General features: G+C 35.7%; 1 protein-coding gene across 1 annotated transcript in view; it reads left to right on the top strand.

The window, feature by feature from the left end:
• Positions 1–11432: 11432 nt before the first annotated feature.
• The window catches only part of LOC123868050 (allatotropins-like), a 39712-nt gene continuing 38743 nt past the window's right edge, over positions 11433–12401 (top strand). The window contains exon 1 of the mRNA XM_045910394.1: positions 11433–11597. The gene's annotated coding sequence lies outside the window, so the exon portion shown is untranslated. The remainder of the gene's footprint in view (positions 11598–12401) is intronic.

Below are 12401 nucleotides of genomic sequence, written 5' to 3'. Positions count from 1 at the left end.
CGATCAAGGATAGTATTAGAGAGCTTTTATCTTAACAAATATATTGGTCTGTTTGTACAAGTCGCCCAATATTCGACTGGTACGTGATGCGTCGTCGAATTATTTGTCTAGGAGGGTAAAACGATTATATTCAGGGCCGTTTAGGTCATACAGAGGCTCTTTGGCATACATAGTTTGGGGCGTTTGGGTACGAGGAAGAATGTCTCTTTAAACAGTTGTTTGTAAAGTGTTTGCCCCATCTTCTTCTCAATAGTTCACTCTTGACAGAGTGGTCGTGGCTATGAATTCTTCACTGCTGCTCGTTTGCTCCATAACACGTGGATACCATAGAATTCGAATTATGTAGGTAAATAATACATACCGACAGTTTTATGGATTCCTTTTCAATTCGTTTTTATTTTGTCTGTATATTTATAACTGTTCTATATCTGTTGTTTACAGAGAAATATAATAATAATAAATAAAGAATAGGTAGGTATGTTTTCTGCTATTGAAAGGTTTAATGGAAATTTTATCTATAGATACTTAATAAAATTTTCATTAAACCTTTATAAAATACGAAAGTGTGCCTGTTCGTCCTTTTGATTTAAGACCTAACGTACTGAAGACACTGAAGAAATATTTTGCTTGAAACCTGAAAAAAGTCTACAAACTAATACCTACCATAATACCTACCACAACAAAGCATGACCTACGTACCTAATGCATGCGTTGTTAGACATAAATAACGCAATTAGGTAAGCTATAGAATACTAGTGTATGTAGGTACTACTCTATGTTTAATTCAGCCGGTAACAGATCGCCATTTACGACATACATTTTTACATTTACGACGAATAAAAAAAGGATGGACAGATTGTCGCTGGACACTCTTTACTGCGAAGTAGGTACTCAAAATAGCTAGTTTCGCGTGTAGTCACAAGGAATCAATGCACTCATTCACACTAAATAATTAAGCCTAAATAGGCCGCCATTACTCTTGTTTATTCCACTTACAAATACTTGCACCGCCGACATTGCAGTGCTTTCAATCCTTTTAGCAACAAGTATTCCGCCCCTTTTATTCGTCCATGGCGTAGATATTTACACACACCGAGTGTACGAATTTGTCTTCACATTTTCAAGTACATGAGCTTTGCCTATCTGGAATTTATAATATCTTTGGTTTTACACGCTCACGCTTATTTGCTTTATATTATTTGTCTCGAAGGAGATGATTCAGGTTGTAAGTTTTAATAAATTGCAATAATATTCTGCGGCAATAAGATTTCTTTACACTTTTCCCTGTAGAGCGATTCCATACCTACTTACCTACATGATATAATATTATGTATCTAGTAAAAGATACCTATATTCTTGTATTATGTGCTAGTGACTCCAGTAAGATAGAGCAACGGTAACGAACGTAAAGTACGTTAGGGCCGACACATATACAGACGGAGAAGTCTAAAATGTGAAAGTGTGGATGTTTGCATGTTTGGATGTTTGTTACTCAATCACGCAAAAACGACTGAACGGATTTAGATGGGAGTGGAGCTAGATTATACGCTGGATTAATACATTGGCTACTTTTTATCTCGGAAAGTCAAAGAGTTCCCGCGGGATTTTGAACAATGTAAATCCACGCGGACAAATTCGCGGGCATCAGCTAGTTATAATATAAAACTGAGTAGGTCAGTATAGTATAGTAGTATAACTACTCAAAACTAGTTAGGTACATGTAGGTACCTACCTACTTTGATATACGGTTGAGTATCATCATTTTATATTATACATCTTTGTCAGCTTCTACTGAGCACGGATCTCCTTTCCAGAAGGGGAAGGCTTTAGGCCATAGTTCACCATGCTGGTCAAATACGGATTGGCAGACTTTACGCACCTTTGAGAGCATTATGGAGAAATCTCAGGCATGAAATTAGTATAGATACTAAACAAAACGCGGAGTAGACTCAAATGATGATTGAACCTAGCGGTATATTATGTGAATCCACCAAAAGAATGCGCGGCTAGGTCGAAGTACCTAAATAAAGCTATGTTAGTGTTGTTATCAAGATAGACGCTTTGCCTCAGATCCTCTCCACTCTGTAAATGTTGCGCTTTTTTAGTTGGTTTTTTGGCAGGTCAGTCATGTTTTTAATTTTTTATAATTATTAAGACTTGTTCACCTTTTATACTTAAAAATCAAAATAAACTAACTGACACTTTCGAGTTTAGGATCTTAAATAAAGTCTGACATGAGTCTGAACCTAAAGTCGGCCATTTATAGAAAAAAAATCAGCCGTCTGCGTTAGCTCTTCATTGTGAGGTTTGGGAAATGACAATATCTAATTTCTGCCCCAAATTTATTTGGTTGAACGAAGTCTTTGAAAAATCTTTTCAAACGGTTCGCTAGAAAATTCGTTGAATCTTTTTCGTTTAATTTAAATGGCTGACTTTGTGGGCCTGAGATAAATTTAGCGACACTTTATTAAAAGTAGACTTTTCAATGGGTAAAGTTAGTATAAAATGATGAGCAATGATGGAAAATTAGGTCGACTTAGAACTTTTTTTTGTGCTTCTAACTCATAATAAGACAGACTACAATATTTTTCGGCAGTACGTATTATAATCTGATAAACTGACTGACCGACAGCTCAAACTCCTAAAAATAAAGGAATTTCAGAAATTCTATCGAGGTGTTTAAAAAACCCAGTCCAACACAAAAAGCTTGAATTCTGAAAAAAAAATAGATTTAGATTTTTGAAAAATCCCGTGAGATCTCTAATTCTCCGGGATGAAAAGTATCCTATGTCCGTCAAATAGGATGTCCGCTTGAGTCGTGAAAAGGTAACAGACAAGCAGATAGACAGATAGAGATACTTTGGCATTCATAATATCAGTATGAATTGTATATTCGCGTATATAAGTAGATAGGTAGGTACTTAGCGTTTGTTTAGTTAGCAAATACAATCTCGATATGAACGCAGTATTCTTCATATCTGATTTCCGATACAATATCCTGAGAAAACATAATAAAACGCTCAATGCAAGAGATATGCAATATGAATCAGCTTTTTTTAACACGCGACCCAAAAAGAGGGGAGTTATATAAGTTTGACGTGTGTATCTGTGTATTTGTGTATCTGTGTATATGTCTGTGGCATCGTAACTCCTAAACTAATGAACAGATTTTAATTTAGTTTATTTTGTTTGAAAGGTGGCTTGATCGAGAGTATTCTTAGCGGCCAAGAAAATCGGTTCAGCCGTTTGAAAGTTATCAGCGCTTTTCCAGTAGGTAACTGTAACCCTCACTTGTCGGGGGTGTTGTAAATTTTTAATTTACACTTGTATCTTTTTTAATCTAGTAAATAATGTACCTACTTCAACAATATGAAAAAAAATTTGATTTGATTTGATTATAATTAAAAATTGCAACCGGAAATCTGTAGACAGGTCTTTGGCTAGCCGTGGCAGCCATGCCGTGGGTTGCTAGTTAGTTTGCTATATTTAAAACATCACCCGAGCGAATTTGCGGTACCTACTAGCAGCTACTTGCCTACACAATGTACATTTTGATAAATTTTTAGCAGCTAAACTTCAACACCAGAGGCTTGTGTTAGTTTTCTTCCCATTTTTTAGGGTCCCGTACCTCAAAAGTAAAAAATAACCCTTATAGGATCACTCCGTTGCCTGTCTGTCTATCTGTGGTGTCTGTCAAGAAACCTATAGAGTTACTTCCCATTGATCTAGAATCATGTTTGGCAGGTACGTAGGTCTTATAGCAAACGTAAGGGGAAAAATCTGTAAACCGTGAATTTGTGGTCATACCACAAAAAAAAAAAATTTTTTTCATGAACAAATAATAATTAGAATTTCCAACTTTCAAAGTAAGATTAATTAAGGCCGGAACTGCCCTGACGCACTCCGTGCGACTCGATGTACCTAGTGGGGTATCATAAGAAAAGGCCTTACCTGTACATTCCAAAAACAGATTTTTATTTATTTTAATACATAATAGTTTTTCATTTACCATTTAAAATGTGGAAAAAATACGACTGTAGTACGGAACCCTCGGTGCGCGAGTTTGACTCGCACTTATCCGGTTTTTATAATCTTAAATTAGTTCCAAGAAGCGGTCGGTAAGTACCTATTAGTGTGTAATGGAGTTTATAGTTTGTATTGAGTGCATAACATATTAGATTGCGTATATGCAAATTTTACTACGATTTGAAAGCTAAAAGCGTAGAGTTGTAATGTCATACCACGAGAGCAACAATGTTTCGTAAATTGCACTCAACCTGACTGGGATACAATACATCAGTCCTGTTTTTGTCATTCACGAAATAGTTGTTTCTGGGTTTACTACTACTACTATACTACCATACTAATACTAACTACTGAAGCGATTTTAAAAATTCATTCACCAATAAATGGCTATTTTTCCGTTATGAAATAGGCTATATTAATCACACTAATATAATAAAGACGAAAGTTTGTGTGTGTGTGTGTGTTTGATACTCCTTCACGCAAAAACGACTAGACGGATTTGGCTGAAAGGTATGGAGATAGATAATATCCTGGATTAGCACATAGGCTACTTTTTATCCCGGAAAATCAAAGAGTTCCCACGGGATTTCAAAAACCTAAATCCACGCGGACGAAGTCGCGGGCATTCTCTAGTAATAAATAACATTATTATAGCTTATTGGCTGGACAATCACACTAATATTATAAAGGAGAAAGTTTGTATGTGTGTGTGTGTATGTTTGTTACTCCTTCACGCAAAAACGCATCGGCTAGTATAATAACAAATTACTATAAAAATTGACCTAACGGATGTTACATGAAAAAAAGTGGGGCTCTCCTTTTTTTGCTATTGTATCGAGTGGGACGTCAAATGAAAGAGGAGAAAATTCTGAGTTCATAAAAATAAATGTACTACAACATTAAAATATACCAAGCGACAGAAAAACTTTTTTTTACTATAATATTTCAGCGTTTATTAAGACGATCGCAGTCGGGTTTTAGTTTTCAACTTTGTCTTGATGACGAATAATGTATGTAGTTCGCTGCTCCAAGATTGTTCTAACTCAATGGCTAAAAGCAATCCGGATGGGTTGAATATAGGTTGAAACAAATTTGCTTGGAGCTTCTTGAATATATGCATTATTAAGGTTAGGTAGGATAAGCAACCTTTTAGTTGAAGAGCTTACTTATGTACCCACATAATATTGTTACGGTCTGGGGCTCAGGGATTGGAACAGACATAGATAATCACCTTGATGACTATTACCATCACAACAAAGGTTCTCGTGTACTTACCTCGTATGGATCATTTTCGTGACTTACCTAGCTAAGTAATCCTTACTTACATAACAGCTTAATACGCACAGTCATCTGAGTGAACACCTTCATATAGTACTTAGGCCATACTACATATAGTACTTGTTTCTGAACCCCTTCATAGTACCTACTTCTTTACATATTTCTTTGTTTTTAATAAAACTTCATCTCATCTAATCTCTTCTGAGTGGGCTGAAGGCTCCATAAGGTGTGGTATAGAAAATGGATTCAACAAAATATGGAACACAATTTGTCAATAAAATTTTAATGCACACAATAGCTCCGTACAAACCTTTCAAACAAAAAAGAATTCCAAATCGGTCCAGGGGTCTTTGAGTAATCGGGGAACATGCATTAAAAAAAAGATTCGAAGATTTTTTAAATCGGTAAAAATCGTGGAAAAGAGCAATGGATGGGGAGAGAGCAGTGTTACCAATATACCTGTATTGTTTTTGTCATACTTATCTATACTAATAAATAAAATTGGAGTGTCTGTCTGTAATATCGAAATAACTACCGCATATTAAGGTCACATGGTTATTTGAACGATACTATAACTGAATCACACATTTTTAAAATTTTTGTCTGTCTGTCTGTCTGTCTGTCTGTCTGTTTGAAAAGGCTAATCTTCGGAACGGCTGAACCGATTTTGACGGGATTTTCACAGACAAGTAGAGAATTGACCAGGGAGTAACATAGGCTACTTTTTTAACCGACTTTCAAAAAGGGAGTTGTGTTTTTCTACCTATGTACACCGAAATCTCCGAGATTTCTTTGAACTTTGCGACATTGTTTCATAAAAAATTTGGATTCCAACTCCTCAATCCTGATGCTGCAGGGGATCTGACCAATCCACGCGGGCGAAGCTGCGGGCATCAGCTAGTATTAAATATACCTAATATAATAATGCTATATTAAATGAGTAATTTACAATTGACAATATAAGTAATTATAATTTATTTATACGTTGGATTGAACACCATCTAACTAAATCACTAGTAAAATAACAAGTGTAAATTAAAAATTTATAACACCCCCGACTAGTGAAGGTTACAGTAACTACAAAAGACCTGATAACTTTCAAACGGCTGAACCGGCTGAACCGATTTTCTTGGACTATTCCGCGCCTACGATCCAAAGTATCTGAGTCTGAGTTTTCCAAAACATCATTTTCAAATAAATAATTATGTATCTAGGCAATGTCCATCCTGACAGCTTGACATTTGTCTATTGACATAATATTATGAACCTAACGGTAATCTAACATTCTTTTCTACAAGAAAACTAGAAAAGAGCTGATAACTCTTAAACGGCTGAACCAATTTTTTTGGATTATAGCTAAGAACACTCTCGATCAAGCCACCTTTCAAACAAAAAAAAGTAAATTAAAATCGGTTCATTCGTTTAGGCGCTACGATGCCACAGACAGATACACAGATACACAGACACACAGATACACAGATACACACGTCAAACTTATAACACCCCTCTTTTTGGGTCGGGGGTTAATAAAAAGGCAGAAATCCCACGGACTTAACGAGATGTTGAGTTGACCAGATAGTAAGTGAGGGCAGTGGTCGACACTTGACACATTGCAATGCCATCCACACGATTGGGAACACAAGAAACAGAAGAATATCATAAGAGTGATATCGAAGCAGATCCAAGATTCTCAATTTTGAGATTACGACACACGAAAAAGAATCGCGCAAAACAAAATTCCGTGCTGCTATCGTCACGTGTTCTTTATGTCCAGGCCTTTATAATTAAGTTTAATGACTTTAAATTATTTTGAAGCCAAAATGAGGAAGTAACACCCTACCCGTCTCATCCTATTATTATAATAATATCGAATACTATACTTAAGTTAACTTCTCAAACATAAAGTTCACGTTTACGTTGGCGCCAACGTTTTAATTTAATTAGGAAAATAAGACGTAATGGCGTAGATATTTTAAGGACGGCCTCATTAACCCCCGACCCAAAAAGAGGGGTGTTATAAGTTTGACGTGTTTATCTGCGTATCTGTCTGTGGCATCGTAGCTCCTAAACTAATGAACCGATTTTAATTTAATTTTTTTTTGTTTGAAAGATGGTTTGATCGTGTTCTTAGATATAATCCAAGAAAATCGGTTCAGCCGTTTGAAAGTTATCAGCTCTTTTCTAGTTACTGTAACCTTCACTCCTCGGGGGTGTTATACATTTTTAATTTACACTTATATATATTTAGATTGTAGGTAGGCAAACATTCTTGTGTGACAATATTGTGATTCATACAGTAATTAGATAACGTTAGCTTTAAATCTTTTTATGACACTAGATGATGCCCGCGTGGATTTAGGTTTTACAAAATCCTGTGGGAACTCTTTGGTTTTCCGAAATCACAAGTAGCTTATGACCTTCCCCGGGATGCAAGCTTCGCATTTTTTATAATTAAAAAAAAGATTCTGACGAATTGAGAACCTCCTCCTTTTTTGGAAGTCGGTTAATAAGCAATAATTATGGATATGGATTTGAAAAAAAAGAATGTGATATAATAAAAATAAAGTGACAATTCAACAAACAAAACGCATAGGCCAACACACTTCACCAATTTGTTAACAAATTGTGTCCCATCTTATCAGGAATCTTTTCGGAGAGCATTAGGGGAAAAGTGTTTTTCGTCACAAAGTCCTCCTAATTCACTGTGATTTTGTCTTTATTAGATTTTGTGTCTTTGATAAGTTTCTTATTTTAGTTTTTGGATTGAATTATTTTTAGATCTACCAATTCACCAATATTTTGAACTCCAATGCTTATTTCCTACACTTGAAGGAAATTCAAAATAAGTTTTTGATACTGTTCAGTACCTTCAAACCAAGAGTGAATATTCATCTTCTAGGCACCTGGCAAGCGATGATGCATCATCACTTGCCAGCAGATTGCAGCCAAGCACTGGTCTATAAATTAAAAAATAAACTCTCTAAGAAACTTACATATTCTTGAAGTGCTGATGCATGTGCTGATGTCTCTATGCATGTCTGTCGATAGAAAATGACAATTTATTACTAGACACTACAGCAAACAGATTTATATCGAATTTTCATTGGATAAATTGGATTCCGCGGCTTTCAATAATTCTCTTATTGAATTTTCGCCTCTCGGTCCATCCTTAACCACTTACTGTAGAGTTGATGCGTGAAAGTGTAAAGAGCCCTGTACATATTGGTCCAACACAAGAGGCTAACGTGTACCCATAGGACAATTTTGTGAATATTTGCCACGTGTGACCAGTGCTGGCTGGCTTTCAGACTTTTGTGGCGTTTCATGTAAACATCAAGAGGATCTATTCTTGATGCAACTCGCAAACAGCGTTTAAACATTGACTGATATTTGCCAGATTTGGCCATAGGGTCATTGTGTGCTGGAGGCTTATTATTAGTGCGACATACCTGCGGGGTTTTACGCTCGAAATAAGCTCGTTGGTTATCATTCAGTGTTGAACACTGAGCTAGAGAATCACTGCTCGCCACCAAATAGTGCGGAAATTGCAGCAAGCCACATCGCATCTACTATTCCTGTGTAATGTCGCACTATCTTGTTTCACATGATAAACCTTAGGTAGAGGTTTATCATGAGGTTTATCTATTTGAAATATGTAGAAGAAAACCGATTTAGCAAAAGCATAATAGTGTTTTCAACATATTCATTAGGTACCTAATTAGAATATAATGGGGAGGTAAGTACATGTTTGAACTTTGAAGTGGTTGAAATATCTGGTGAAAATGAAGCAATTAAAACATTGTTCTGGAGCGTAGCTTAAGGGTAGGAGTAAAGATTACGAATGAGTTAGGAGATAATTGCTAAATGATGTTACGATTAACGGCGCTGGTGTGAGTCTTAAAAGTTTTAACGTTTAAAGAATGAAAGTACTTAGGCCAGTTCGGGTAGCTTCATCGTCTCGCACTTACCGCACGATTACTCCTATCTTAGTCGAACTTTAGTATGTATTGTATCATATACTTTGTGACGTAGCTTTGATGGAAATAGACACGTAGTTTTGTAGCTTAGTTTTAACCTCGCTCACCGCTTAACTACACTCCAGTGGAAAGGCAGCCTTAAATGTCGTATGTTTGTTCCAGTGTGGATCGTTTACACATAATGTGTATGTGTGTCTTTATTGTGTATTAGATGTATTTTCTCTAAAAGTTTTTCCTAAATATAGTCTTTTACGTACATAATACACGCGTATAAAAAGTTATGGTTATGTCAATCTAGTCGCAGAATGACATACATGGGTAAGTAGAGGATATTTAAATATAGGTTTCAAACGTTATTGGTAAATTAAAGACACTGTAATTAATCCATAACTTTTCATACGCTTAAGCTAACGTCACACACCATATATTTATACACAGTATATATTATATACTTAAAGTACCTATTTCAATAAGCAAAGATGCAAAAAATTTTCGTAAACATTATAGAAATAATGACAACTATATACTATAAAGTTATAAAACATAAATTTAAACTAGAGTAAGTACCTACTGTTTATTTAAAAATACCACAACGATGGCGTTGTTTTTTTATGTAAATTGTACATTTTCAAAATCAGTCGGTAATTTATATTAAACTAAATATAACATTCGTCGATTTTCCTGGTTTGTCATATTAAATTTTATGCAATTATAGTGATATTATTATAATCGCTCTGTTGGTCTGGACCCTGGAGTCCCGGGTTTGAGTCCCGGAGTCGGGCCAAAAAGTAATTGAGGTTTACTGGCAAAAAAGCAGAGTCAGAGGAAGTTGGCAGTGTTATCCCCGTGGTTGGTTTTGCGCCTAATCTCTTCCCGTTCTTGCCTTACCATCGGACGAAAGTAAGGAAATAGAGAATGGATCCATGTCTATTCAATACTAGCTGACGCCCGCGACTTCGTTCGCGTGGATGTAGGTTTTTTAAAATTCCCGTGGGAACTCTTTGATTTTCCGGGATAAAAAGTAGCCTATGTGCTAATCCAGGGTATAATCTATCTCCATTCTAAATTTCAGCCCAATCCGTCCAGTAGTTTTTGCGTGAAGGAGTAACAAACATACACACACACACACACACACACACACACACACATACAAACTTTCTCCTTTATAATATTAGTGTGATAAGTATCTCCTTTTGTAGCTGGCTAGTCTTTACTGATTCCGAAATTCGGGCATGAGGACATCATACTATTTTGATAGGTTTCAAACACATCTTTCACTATGCATCATTTCATATTATCGTTTTTGAGAGTGTTTGAACTGTAAGTATAACTTCAAAACATTTACATTTAATTCAGTAATTAGAACTAGGCGTATTACTACTACAAAATTAATTTTGCAATTGTCTTTCCTAAACTAACTAATTAATTGTAAAGTAGATGAAAGCTGATTGAAATTCCAAAGTAGTAACGAGAATAAGAGTTGTTTCGTTACGTAAAATGTTTAGATCATGCTTGGGAAGTTGGTGAATAAAACAGTGTACAGTACTTAAGTTATTGCACGTGACTTAATTTTAACCGAGGAGAAAAAAAAAATGAAAACTTTACTGTAATAGTATTATTTTCGTGAAAATCGCGAACTTTGGACTCAATTTTAGCACAATTTTAGATTATTTTGCTCCGGATCTAAAAATTTATTCTGATCGGATCGAAAGGCATGTCTATAATTATTGTGCAATTTTTTTTTATATGTAGTAAGAGCACTAAAGTCCAAAAAGTTAGGTTCACATCCCAGCTGTTGCACTGTTTTGCTTATCCATTCCTAAAAATAGGCTTACTTTGGGAAAAAAGGGAAATGTAAGTAATGATGAAATGGCTATTATCATTTATACATAATGCTTACACTTAACTCAACAAAAGTTAACTCAAGGTTTAAGGTCACATGAGCAGTTAGAGACTGGTGGAAATTCGCACTTGTTTGTTTGATTTGGGAAAATTCTAGTATGTTTATTATCAGGTTGAAAAGCTAAAATCCATTAGGAACCCTCTAAAACGAACCCCAAATCGTGTGCCACTGATGCACGTACTCGTAGCACCGTAGCACGTATCGCGTAGCACCGTAGCACGTAGGATCTTAGCACGTCGTAGGTTGATGCCTACGCACGCCTACGCTGGGCGCGGCGTGCTGTAGACCAACCTCTACGAACTTGCCCTGGTATATAACGGACCACTCTTGCCCGCCTGGCCCATTCCGGGTTGAACCACTTAGCGCGCACGACGCGTCTTTCGGTGCAGTGTCCGTGACGTTTACGATTTCAGGTAAGTTACTAGAACTTTATTGGGTGAAAAGTTAGAAAGTTTCCTCATATGTTGACACTTTAAAAGTATTTAAAATGTAGGTACTTAGCAGATAAAGCTTAGGTATGTGAAAGTTAGGTGACTTTAAATTCTTAAAGGATAAAACTAAAAAAAATATTGTTTTTGAATATAACAAGTGTAAATTAAAAATTTATAACACCCCCGACAAGTGAAGGTTACAGTAAAAACTAGAAAAAGCTGATAACTTTCAAACAGCTGAACCGATTTTCTTGGATTATAGCTAAGAACACTCTCGATCAAGCCACCTTTCAAACAAAAAAAAACTAAATTGAAATCGGTTCATTAGTTTAGGAGCTACGATGCCACAGACAGATACACAGATACACACGTCAAACTTATAACACCCCTCTTTTTGGGTCGGGGGTTAAAAAAAACAAAACATTATATTTTTCGGGTTTATTATAAGGAAATTATTGAAGAAACAGATCTCTCTCTGTCATATTTCTCATTGATGAGAGTCTTAATCCCTTTCCAATAATCATAAAATAATAGCAGGGGGTTTCTTGGCGTGATAACACGAAGGGCTCCCAGATGCTTCCGTTATATGATTGTTACATTATATAACATTATTATATTATATAGATAGAAAAAGGTAAACTATTTTAGAAGGGAAGAGTTATTTTTAATTAACACCATATTTTATGCAGAGGGTGTTTAGTGACCTATTTCATGTGATCCAGAGATACGTACGAAGTACCACGTCAACGTTGCAAGTGAAGTAATTATAATTTTTATAAACATTAA

The sequence above is a fragment of the Maniola jurtina genome, chromosome 9 (genome assembly GCF_905333055.1).
Source record: "Maniola jurtina chromosome 9, ilManJurt1.1, whole genome shotgun sequence".
In the NCBI taxonomy this organism is placed as follows: Eukaryota; Metazoa; Arthropoda; class Insecta; order Lepidoptera; family Nymphalidae; genus Maniola; species Maniola jurtina.
This window is presented reverse-complemented; position numbering and strand designations above follow the sequence as displayed.